Source organism: Pleurodeles waltl, chromosome 12 (assembly GCF_031143425.1).
Source record: "Pleurodeles waltl isolate 20211129_DDA chromosome 12, aPleWal1.hap1.20221129, whole genome shotgun sequence".
NCBI classification, from domain to species: domain Eukaryota; kingdom Metazoa; phylum Chordata; class Amphibia; order Caudata; family Salamandridae; genus Pleurodeles; species Pleurodeles waltl.
The window spans coordinates 202,588,517-202,601,775 of NC_090451.1; positions in this window are offsets into that span (position 1 = coordinate 202,588,517).

The following is a 13,259-nucleotide window of genomic DNA, read 5'->3' on the forward strand; positions in this document are numbered from 1 at the left end:
TTGCTATTTAGGGAGTGCTCATAGAGGCTATTAGATTCTCTCAAACAAGCCCTGGAAAACAGAGAAAGTGATGAGATATTTAAACATAAGTGTGGCCATATAGTGATTGAAAGTGTTTACAGTTACGGCTTTAGAGACTCACTAGACACTAGCAGTTCTTGTTGGTACATATGAGTGTGTTTGACATTGAGAGCCTAATTTACAAGGAACTGACACATCATCATCAATGCATCAGATTTCTTGCATCTGCCGCACATCCTTTAACGACGCCATGGATGCGCTGTATGTAACAATACAGAGCTCCATGGTGCACACTTTCACTGATGCATTAGAAATTCTGATGCATCTGTTGGCACTAAAGTGACGCATTTGCATCAGTTTAACAATGCAACTCCAGCAATGCGAGGAGGATCCCTTTGGGAAAAGCCCAGTGTCAATTTTACACCTGGTCTGAGCAGGAGGTTAAAGTTTGGCACAGTGAAGTCATAAAGTGACGCAGTGAAAAATTGTAAATTTCACTGCGTTAGTTCTACATGGCTTTTTCCGTGGAAACACCTACCCTGCATACATTATACCTGGAGCAGGTATAATGTGGCGCAGGGCTTTACAAACTGACGAATTGGGCTCCATGCATCAGTTTGTAAAAGTAGTGTAGTGCACTGCTAGTGCCGCCGCTGCATAATAAAATGATGCATCTGTGGCGCAAGGAGCTTGTAAATGAGGCTTAGAGTTTATCATTTTTTGTGTGAAAAGTGATCCTCTTCCCAGGTGCGGCCCCTCCGCTATGGCGGAGGAGAGTCGCCCCACTGACGAAAAGCAGAAAAATAAAGGGATAATAAAAGCATTTTTTATTATCCCTTTTTTTTTCCGCCTTAGTAGGGCGGGTCCAGCCTCCTCCACATCAAGTGGAGTATTAATGATGTGTGCGCTTCTAAATGCTCATGTCACTTGGGCCGGCTGGCCGAGGCCGGCCAAACTGACATGTGCACTTAGAAACTCTCCACCTGATTGTATTTTACAGCCAGTTGGAGGCCAAGAAAAGTGCCCCACTCTCCCCCTGAGCGGCATTTCTGCAGGCTCAGGCCAATCACTGCACTTCTTTCATGCTGTGTAACAGCATGAAAGAAGTGTTGTTATTGGTTTGGGAGAGAAGACAAGGTGCCTGGAGTGGAGCGGCGCATCACAGAGGAGCAGGTAAGTTAATATTTTTTTATGTAGCTGCCCCTGCAACCCCTGCTCCGCGTGCTCCCCATGCTCCCACCCGTTCCTGGTAGCAGCCTGACTGCCTCTTCCACATGCAATCTTTTCCTGACTGTATTCCTAGCTGTGCTCTCCTCTAGAGGAGGATCACAATACAGTTCCTCTGTTGTGTTACTTCAAAAGAAACATCTTGTTTCTTGTATTTTTATGAATATTGTTAATAACGAACTGTTTCAAAACGTGATATAAAACTATTTTTATAGGCATGTTCATGGAAATATTGAAGGCTTATTGGCTAGTTTTGAGGAACCTTTTTTAATTTTTAATTTTGCTTTTGGGGGACTATTCATAACTGTTGTGCCAACATTTTCTCTAGCTATGATTTCCAAGAGATTTTTTGACTGTTTTTATATCCCCCGTGATGTTGGGGAATTTGGTGGCTGCAACCAGAATGAATTTTACAGGGATTCTTGACATTGTGTTTAAAATGTGGATTGATGTGCACGCACTTTACTGCAGCTCTTTACAAAGGCTCTTTTACAAATTACTAAAATCACAGCAACTGACCAGGACATCGTTTTTCTACCTAAAGGAAAAAAAAACAATATATGCAAAAAACATGGAAAAGGCTCTTTAAAATGGAAGCCAACATGACCAGCATCAGTTGCATTTATGTAGCACCAATCTAACTGTGAGGAATGAAGCACTGCACATTAATAGATATTTACACACTTTTGCATTATGTATCATATATTTACTTATGGTTTTAGGCACAGAGATATTATGTGATTTGCACAGAATCGCACAATGTTCAGTCAAATGCCAGAGCTGATATTGGAAAACATGTGGATTGCCTAGCTACTAGACCGCATGGCTCCCTAATAAACATCATGAGGTATCAGGGTACATAGATGGCAAATTCAGAGGTAGGCTCAAAGGGGACAGTGGAGTCTGAAACAAAAAGCAGTGGTTTGAAAAGAGAGGCTGAAAGAGTCTGATAACATCCCAGAGAAACATTAAAAAATCTCCCAGCCTCGGTCATGGAATCTCTAGAAACAATGGCTAAACACCTATACCTGCTGCCTGTACAACTTGAGGGCTGGGAATGGAGAGGAAGGACACCACCAGTGGGTTGCATTGAATGCTTTGGAAAGAGAGATGTTGGGAGCCCAAAACAGGCTGAAAATGCTGGAAAATGAGGCGCGTCTCACTACGAGTGACTGTTGTATTTCTCACCACTAGGAAAGAGATCCAAACTGGTCCCACCCACAAAGTTCTAGTCATCTAACACAATGACAGGGAGCAACCACAACACACACCCTATCTGAAGTATCACCTAGAAATTAGCAGCCACTGGGACACGGGACAGCATTAGCTCGTGAAAGCCACTCCAGATACTATCTGAAAAGTGGTACACACGGAGGACCCTCTCTGAAACAGTGGAATATTGCCACAAGTAGTAGGTCTGATGACTAATTCATATACTACCGGATTCCGTGTTAAGCCTCATGGTACCAGGTGTGAATTCTGGTGGGCCCACTCAGAATTTCATCTTTTCAACATTGTATAAAAATTTGTAACATTGAGTTGGGCAACAATAAACATGTTATTCAATGCCAGAATGCCCGGATGGATTAACACACTTTCCAAAAATACACCTTTTCCTGGTGATTCATCTCAAATCAAAATTATCCTTCACCCAGGGGAAAGGAAACACACCTACCTCTGCATCATCTACTGCAGGATTGCATGGCAGAAATGTAGGTTATAAAAAGCACATAAAGTAACCTACAAGACTCACCTAGTCTTCACCTCTACCCACAGAGAGTAGCCCAAAGAAGCAAAGCGGATGAACCCAGAAATAAATACTGGGTCTCTCCACGCAATAATGGGCTTTCAGCAACATGCACTGAGGAGCAAACATCTGTAGCAAAGCATGGCAAAAAACCCTTGAATACAGAATTGCTTCTCCTTCCTCCTGTGAGATTAGAGATGGCCGGTCAAACCACCTACCTGTTCTCACCACTGACCCGAATAGAAAGAATCTATGTCCAGAGGCCTACTCGCAAAATGAACTAAGATATGGCCATACTCAGAGCAGACTCTTCAGAGAAAATGCTGAAGGCTGAAACATGTTGAATTAAACTACCCACAGAACTACAGATGATGAAGAAAGCAATGGAGGAGTTTTCTAAATCACAGTAACCACAAAAATGAATTGTCACAGGCATTTTGAAAATAACTTGTGTAGCAGGCAAATAACGGTGCAAGATATAACTTTTCACGTGAAGGAACAAAGTAAAGTTTGGATGGAGAGCACAAGTAATCACTATGGAAAGGAACAATCCAACTATTCATTAGCCTGGACAAAGATATGCCTAAAACCCCTTAGAAAATGCAAAATGTCCAAATAAAAGTTTGTAACTACAGTGGCTCAGATGTAAATTTGGTATCAGGGTTGTCACTAGAACTGATTCAAAACCATCACTACAGATGGAATTCTTGAATGATTTTCTTAACAAGGGCCAAAATGGGGTAGGATGAATTGAAAGTTTCAGATTTAGTTCATCAACAGAGGAGCCTCCATGGTGAGGGAGGCTTTTGTGGATTCCACAATGGTCATGCCTGTACATCATCCAAAATTGCAGCAGGTTGGATAGTACAATTTCTGGTTTAACATGATTGTGCCAGGACCCACCAACTTCACCACCTTTAGAGAGAAAGAAGAAGAAAGGTCAGTTACAATCTGGAAATACGCCAGACATGTATCCCAGGAATCTTGAGTTGAATAAAAGAAAAAAGTGATCCACAAAGACAACAAAAATTCAGAGAAAGCACCAGGATTAGTCTGATATTAGAACCCCAAATATGTAAGAGTAAAGTGAGTCAACATCAAAATATTGTTTCCCCTCGGATTTCCAAACAAAACACTGAACATTTCAAAGACTGCTGACTGTAGTGAAAACATAGACAAGGACTGGGGAGGAGACAAGCAAAGAGTGCTTAATTTGTGCTTATTGTTTCCGGTCCTGAGCAGCGGCACTTATTTTTGAGGGCCGGGGCTTATTCTTCCGCCTCAAGCATTTGCTGAGAGCAAAAGACACATATGGGAAAGACGGAGGAATAGAAAAACGAAAAAGCGTCACAAAGGTAGAAAGCAGAAAGCTGTAAGAGTGAGCTGAAGGGGCAGGGAGTGCCTCTAAATGGATTGAAGAGGCCCGAGATGGCTTCACGATTACGCTCTCTAGGTATTCCGGGCTCGCAATATTTAAATGCAGCAGCCGTGTGTTTAAAAGGAAGGCTTTGGGCACCGGCACCTTTTTATTTTCAAATTAAGCACTGCAAGCAAAGGAATGATAAAGCTGGACAAAGTATGGAACAAAACTCTGAAGTATATTGAAATCAAAGTGGATCTCAACATATGGAAAATCTCTAGTTCACGCCTTTAGCAAACCACAGCATTAGGAGCACAGAGGATAGGGAAACAAATCTGCGAGCGAACTCACACATTTATTAGAATAAGAATCACCTTCCAAAGATTCAGATAAGTAACTAGAAATTCTGGTGGGCTTCAGGAAAATGTTGGATTGTTTTTTTGGGTTTATATTTTGTGCATTATTAATGACAATTAATATGTCTTTTTACATTACATTTTACATATGTAGGCTAAATTAATATGACTGCAGTTTAAACTAATTTCATCTAATGCATAGAAGTGTATTTATTCATGTCTTGTAGTTATGACACATTTTCCAGGTAGACACCATGTTCGACAAGATGGATGACATCCTCACTCCTGCTTTCCGACCTCACTGTGTGCATCTTACCCCTACAGGCTCTGCAGACTAGAGGTCAAGTTAACAGGTAATGGTTTATTTCCACTGTTATGATTACCTTGCTTTCAATTAACTTTCGCCTATTTCCAATGACTTGAAACATTATCAAGGTCCATCTGCTGCCTCCCATAGTAAATAAAAGCCCATTCATTCACTGAAAGTTCCTTTGTTTAAATGGATCAAATTTGTTAGAACATTTTTGGATGGTATTAGTACAGATGGTGCTGAATACTTTTTTAACAATGGGTCGGTGCTTATGTGTTAAAGTACTGACATGTAATTTTCCTTGTGTTCTGATTTTCTAAAGAATTTATTAACTGAGAGTTGTGTATAAGAACCCCTTCATTTGTGGGGTGAGCCAGAAGATGTCCTTTTCAACAAGCGATGCTGTTCAATTTCTCTTTGATTTTGCGGCTCATTTGGGGCTCAGAAATGTTTCTGATTTTGCATACTCTTAATAGCTCTGCACTTGAAAGCCTTTGTAGCATTTATTCTGTATCACTTATTTTTAGATTTTTGTAATAAAATTCTTTACTTTCAAATTGATCTAATTATTAAGTGGGCCCCTTATGTATCTGAATTGTTTACTCTGTTAATTGATGTTTAGGGTGTACCTTAACCAGCAATTTAATTTGTTGGAGAACAGGATGAGACAAAAGTTTGGGGGTGTTTAAATTTTGGGGTGTCCAAATTTTGGGGTACAGTTTTGCTCCCATAAATACTGGTAGCAGAGGATGGTTGCATGGAGGAGGATGGACCCCCCTCTAGGTTTTCTTTTGGTCTTTTACCCTGCCTGAGAAATAGTGATTTTTCTGTAGAATTCCCAGTGCCGATATTTTTCAGAGAAGTTTACCTCGCAGTGCTGTTCCTGAATGATTTGCAGTGTAAGTATGAATAGGGTAATATGTTTTTATGAGGTCTGCGCCTTGTGTGATGTTTGTGATGTGTTACAGAAGTTGAGTTGTGAGATGGATTATAATGCAGTATGTGAACGGTTTGTGTATACAATGCTGAGTCTGGACTCGATTGCTGGTTTGATCACTGTCATGCTGGTGTATTATAGTTATTTATGAATTTTGTTTATAAAGAATTTGCTTTACTATTGGATGGTTTGGTTATCAGATTCGTCGCAATCCAAGATATCAAGATATTGTGTTTTACTTATCTGCTTATCTGCTTACCTTATAGTGTGAGGTGCTGCATGCACACAAATAGGAGTTTCTGAATTAACATACTTTACTTTAAAGGGTTGTGTGTTTAATTTGGTTTGGTGTACTTTTATCCTTAGTGCACAGGAGTGAGTGCTGGATGGGAGTGTACCTAGTTTGAGTTGTGTTTTAAAACTGTATCAGGAAGTGTCCGGTTCTTTGTTCTTGCCTCTATTTGAGTCTGAGAATTGTTTTACTATAATTTCCTGATTTCTTTTAATTAGGATGAGCAGATGAGTGTATTTTATGTAAAATGATTATGAAATGTTTTGCAGTTGTTTTCCTTGGTTACTGAGAAGTCCTGCTGTGATTGGGTAGTCAGCAAGGGAGCTGCAATTGGATTGGTTATATGTCCCCATAAAGCTACACTTTAATTGGCTGGATTACTGACATAGCTGCGCTATGTGATAGGTTGACCTATGACTGAGCTGTGCTGGGATTGGTTATTGTTTGCTAGTTGTTTGTATGATTTTTGAGGTTGATTTGAGTGAAAAATATGCTGAATTGGAAAAAACTTTGGGCTTATTTACAATTTCCCTGGCGCAGGACAGCACAGCAAGTAACCTTACTGTGCTGCCCTGCACCACAGGGAAAGGGCAGAAATGCGCCATATCTACAAGAAACAGAGCATTTCAGTCCTCTCCCCCTACGCTGGTGCACAGTGGGTGCCTAGTGCTGCCGCAGCCACCTTTAGGCAAGGATGCCTGTGTCACAGACAGGATTATTTGTGTGCAGGAAGTGACACCTTCCTGCACAAACACCAGGGACACTTTTTCCTCTTTCGATGTGTGCTGCAGAGTACAGCACACATCAAAAGAGGAAATCACAAGGAGAAATAAAGATATTTCTCCTCATTGCGCCTCCCCTAGGGAGGTGTAAGATTTTGTTGCATTCCCAGGTTTACAGATTCTTGTAAATCTGGGAATGAGTCAAAACCCATGGGTGTTGCATGGGAAAACCACCTGCAACACCCATGGAACGCCTCCCTGACGGAGTCTAATGCAATGTAGTGACCTGCGCTGCGTTGCCTTATACCATATCTACAAGGTCATGAAAAGCCACGCAAATAAGCCACGCAAGCCACGCAAAGTGACCTTATAGATATGGGCCTGCACTTTGCACCACCAGTGTGCCACAAACAGTGATGCACTGGTGGCACACAGGGCTTGTAAATAAGCCCCCCAACATTTCTGTTGTACATGCTACACATGCTACTGGGGGTCAGAAATTGCCTGCTGAGGAAATGCCTGAGTATGAATTGATGGACATTGAGTTCTAGCCATGTATCTGGATATCTGAACTGCATAATGATCTAGCTTTCCTCAAACAAACAATGATTGAGAGAAAGTTGCTGTCTAGACTCACCTAATTGGAGGCCTTAAGTAAATGGATCGAATGGCCACTGAAAAGGAAAGCTAGAAAATGGTAAATGAAGTGAAGGGTTTATTTAGACAATGATTAGAGAATACGTGGGATAGACAGGAGAAATGATGGCGGGAGGATTCGATGTAAGGTGTGAGGGTTTTTCCTGCAAAAAATAAACTGAGAATACGGAAACACCAAAGGTGGAAATGGAGCAGAGTCATTATACCAATGAGGAAGATCGTTTTATTGATGATCTTTTGAATTCTAGACCTCCTCCATATGCTGACAGTGCACAGGGAATTGTGCTGGTCCTAGTAGGGTACCAGGTATGGGTGCAGCAGGAGCCAGCACAGCTGTGCAGAGATAGAGAACAACCATGGATGTGGTTGCTTGTCCAAGGACAAGTGCCCCACCTGAAATTGCAATGACAGCCGTACTGAGTGCTATTAGTGTCACGGTAGAAGACACTCCGAAAGAGAGAACTACTAATGTTGGTCTTTTGAAAATTGAATTTGTGAGAATGTTACAATAGATTAAAATAGACTATTGGCACACAGTGTTGATGAAATGAGATATCTGATCAAAGAAGCAGCCATATGTGCAAACTAAGCCCATGATAAACTGGAGAAATTACCAGATAAGTGTGAAGTTGAAATCAATAAGATGAGGAATTAGAGGGAAAGTTTTTTTGTGCTGTTCAGCTCGAGTCAGTCCCTCCTGTAGAGCATAGCATGTTTACTGTATTCTCCCATGAGTCTCTGCTTTCTGTAAACAGGCCTATACGTTCAATCAATCACATTTTTTTAGAGTGCGGCAAATCAGACGTGAGGGTCTTGAGGCACTGGATCTGTATGCTGCTGCGAGGAGGTATGATCATTGAACATCCAGGTCTTTAGTTCTCTTCTGAATCGCTGGAGTGACGGTGCAGTCCTGAGGTGCAGCGGGAGGTTGTTCCAAGCCTTGGTTGCCAGGTGCGAGAAGGAGCATCATCTGCTGTTGGCTTATTCATGGGGTGTCTGCAAGGGAGAGGGAAGCTGATCGGAGGTGTCTGGTCAGTTGGTGGAAGGTCAGGCATTTGTTGATGAATGCTGGTCCTTCATTGTGCAGGGCCTTGTAGGTATGGGTCAACATATTGAACTGGCATCTCTTTTGAATTGTGAGCCAGTGTAGTTTCTTCAGACGGGGTGTGAGATGGTGTGGGAGACCAGGTCCTCATGCCAGCTCCCCTTTGACAGTCTCCTGTCCAGCTTGGCCTCTGCCATCTTCTGCTGCCTGGTTCTGCTCGTTGTCTGCTCCTTTTCTCATGTTTTGTGCTTGGTTTCTGCACCTTTTCCTCCTAATTTCTGCTCGCTTTCTGCAGCTTTTCCTCCTCTTTTCTGCTTGTTTCTTGCACCATTTCCTCCTCTTTTCTGCTTGTTTTGCCTTGCTTTTGCCTTTTCTGCTCCTACTCCTTTCTTCCCCCATTTCCCTCCTCCTGTTGTTTCCTTCCTCCCACCACCCAGCACCCCATCCTTTCCCATTGAGTCGGTACTCGTGCCAGCTCTCCCGTGACAGTCTCCTATCCAACTTGACCTTTGCACCTTCTGGTGCCTGGTTCAACTTCTTGTCTGCTCCTTCTCTCCTTTTTTCTACTCATTTTCTGCACCTTTTCCTCCTCTTTTCTGCCTGCTGTCTGCTCCTTTTCTTCTCTTTTCCTCATCGTTTTTGCTCTGCTTTTGCCTTTTCTGCTCATTCTCCTCTCTTCACCATTTTCCTTCTCCCTCTGTTTCCTGCCTCTTGCCATTCAGCAATACGCCTTCGCCTCAGGACCTACTTATTGGAGGCCGCAGCACGAGCAGGTCCTCAAGCCAGCTCCCCCATGACAGTCTCTTGTCCAGCTTGATCTCTGCCACCTTCTGCTGCCTAGTTCAGCTTGTTGTCTGCTCATTTTCTTCTCTTTTCTACTTGTTTTCTGCATCTTTTCCTCCTCTTTTCTACTTGTCTGCTCCTTTTCCCCTCTTTTGCTCCTCTTCTGCACCTTTTCCTCCTCTTGCCTGCTCATTTTCTGCACCTTTTCTTCCTCTTTTCTGCTCATTTTCTGCACCTTTTTTCCTCTTTTCTGCTTGTAATTGCTCTGCTTTTACCTTTTGTGATCCTTCTCTCTTCCCCATTTCCCTCCTCCCATTGTTTCCCACCTCCCGCCACTAGATACGCCTGCCTCGTCCCAGGATCTACTTATTGGAGGCTGCAGTGTGACCCCATTGAGCAGGTCCTCATGCCAGCTCCCCCGTGACAGCCTCCTGTCCAGCTTGACCTCTGCACCTACTGCTGTCCGGTTCTGCTCCCTGTCTGCTCCTTTTCTTCTCTTTTCTTCTTGTTTTCTGCACCTTTGCCTCCTCTTTCCTGCTTGTTTTTTGCACCTTTTCCTCGTCTTTTCTGATCCTTTTCAGCACCTTTTCCTGCTCTTTCCTACTCATTTTCTGCACCGTTTCCTCCTCTTTTCTGCTAGTTTTTGCCCTGCTTTTGCCTTTTTTGATTCTTCTCCTCTCTTCCCCGTTTCCCTCCTCCCGCTGTTTCTTGCCTCCCGCCATCCAGCGCCCCACCCTCCCCGGGACCTACTTAATGGAAGCGGCATCGCCTCAAGGCACGCCAAAGACAAGCCTGTCTGCGCCTGTCCACACCAGGACGACCCCTAGCATCAGGAACCCTGGCCCTCCAGCCACCCATCGCTACTCCACCGAGGAGCCCTGAGCCTTGAATCCTGGATGCCACAACAACTGCTGCACCACACCCGCTTGTGCTACCAAAGGACCCTTCATCTGCTGAAACTGCTGCTTTTCTTGCAGCACCGAACTGCCAGCCCACACAAGACCCCATACCCACCCAGAAGGTCACAGTCAACCACAACCCTCTCCAGTGTATCCTGCTCAATGCCATACCCCTTTGCAGCACTACATGTAAATCTAGGTTACCATCACTTCCTTCTCACCAGATGTTGCCTTCATCACCGAAACCTGGCTAAACCCCTCCTCGAACCCCGACATCGCCACCGCGACACCCAACAGCTACAAGATCATGCACAGAGACTGCACCAACAAACACGGCGGTGGCATCACCATCATATTTAACCCCTTCGCTGCCAGGCCTTTTCCCCCTCAGGTGCCAAGACCTTTTTGGGCTGTTTTGGGCTGTTCGCGCTTAGGCCCTCGTAACGTTTTGTCCACATAAGCTACCCACGCCAAATTTGCGTCCTGTTTTCCAACATCTTAGGGATTCTAGACGTACCCAGACTTTGTGGGTTCCCATGAAGGAGACCAAGAAATTAGCCAAAATACAGCAAAAAAATTATTTTTTTAATAGGAAAAAAGGGCTACAGAAGAAGGCTTGTGCTTTTTTCCCTGAAAATGGCACCAACAAAGGGTTTGTGGTGCTAAAATCACCATCTTCCCAGCTTTCAGGAACAGGCAGACTTGAATCAGAAAACTAAATTTTTTAACACAATTTTGCCATTTTACTGGGACATACCCCACTTGTACTATTTTTTGTGTTTTCAGCCTTCTTCCAGTTAGTGACAGAAATTAGTGCGAAACCAATGTTGGATCCCAGGAAACTAGACATTTCTAAAACGTAGACACAATTCTGAATTCAGCAAGGGGTAATTTGTGTAGATCCTACAAGGGTTTCCTACAGAAAACAACAGCTGAAAAAACAAATATTGAAATTGAGGTGAAAAAAACTGTCATTTTTCTCCACGTTTTACTATGTAATTTTTTCCTGCAATTTCAGATTTTTGAAAGCAATATACTGTTACCTCTGCTGGACTCTTCTGGTTGTGGGGGATATATAGGGCTTGTAGGTTCATCAAGAACCCTAGGTACCCAGAGCCAATAAATGAGCTGCACCTTGCAATGGGTTTTCATCCTATACCGGGTGTACAGCAATTCATTTGCTGAAATATAAAGAGTGAAAAATAGGTATCAAGAAAACCTTTGTATTTCCAAAATGGGCACAAGATAAGGTGTTGAGAAGCAGTGGTTATCTGCACATCTCTGAATTCCGGGGTCCCCATACTAGCATGTGAATTCTAGGGCATTTCTCAAATAGACTTCTTTTTTACATATTGTCTTACATTTGGAAGGAAAAAATGTAGAGAAAGACAAGGGGCAATAACACTTGTTTTACTATTCTGTGTTCCCCTAAGTCTCCTGATAAAAAAGCTACCTAACTTGCGTGGGTAGGCCTAATGCTCGCGACAGGAAACGCAACATGGACACATTACATTTTTACAATGAAATCTGACGAGTTTTTTGCAAAGTGCCTAGCTGTAGGTTTTGGCCTCTAGCCCAGCCAGCACCTAGGGAAACCTACCAAACGTGCACATTTTTTAAAGCTAGACACCTAGGGAAATCTAAGATGGGTTGACTTGTGGGGATCTCACCAGGTTCTGTTACTCAGAATCCTTTGCAAACCTCAAAATTTGGCAAAAAAACACTTTTTCTTCACATTTTGGCGACAGAAAGTTCTGGAATCTCAGAGGAGTCACAAATTTCCTTCCACCCAGCGTTTCCCCAAGTCTCCCGATAAAAATAGTACCTCACTTGTGTGAGAAGGCCTAGCGCCCGCAACAGGAAATGTCCCAAAACACTATCTGGACACATCAAAATTATCAAATACAAAACTATCTGTTTTTGCGGGATGGAGGAGGCACCTGTGTTTCTGGGCCTGGGCTCAGCAGCCATCTAGGGAAACTTACCAAACCCAAACATTTCTGAAAACTAGACACCCGAGGGAGTCCAGGGAGGTGTGACTTGCATGGATCCCCCAATGTTTTCTTACCCAGAATTCTCGGCAAACCTCAAATTAAGCTAAAAAAATCCAATTTTCCTACATTTCTGTGTGGGATCACCACACCAGGACATATTTCCTACTACCCAAAATTCCCCTCAGTTTCCCGGTAAAAATTATACCTCACTTGTGTAGGTGGGCCAAGTGCCTGTGACAGGGAAGAGCCAAACACATGTCGAAATTGAGGGGAAACAAAGGGGGTCCTAAAGGGCAGTTTAAAAAAAAACATTTTAGGCTGACAAGTGCAGCAGAATTTTTATCGTTATAGATGAGTCAATGCTGGGTGGTAGGAATTTTGTAGACTCCTGCAGATTCCGGAAGGTTCCATCACAAAAATGTGGGAAAAATGTGTGATTTCCAGCAAAGTTGGAGGTTTGCAGGGCATTGTGGGTAAGAAAATGGTGCGGGGTGCATGTGAAGCAAACAACACTGGAATCACCCAGATGTTTTGTTTTCAGATGTGTCTAGTTCTTGTGGATTTTTCTACATGACAGCGACCCAAAGTCCAAAAAATGCAGCCCTCACCATTCCCAGTGGTACGATTTTGAGAGTTAGCCAAGCTTGTGTAAAACCAAACCCAAAATAATCAAATGTCCTCTTGCTTGCTGTGGGAGAGGATGTTTTAGTGTGCGGGTGGAGAGCTGAAAGGCTGTTACCCGCTTCAGTTGGGGTGGGGGCATAACCAGGCCCATACTGGTAGGTAGCCACCACCCCACTATTTTTTTTTTAATTCCCTGGCATTTTGTAGACTTTCTGCCCCCCCCACCCCCGCCCCCACAGGGTGTTGATCGGGGTAATTGTCCCATCTGCCCACTAGTGGGCAGAA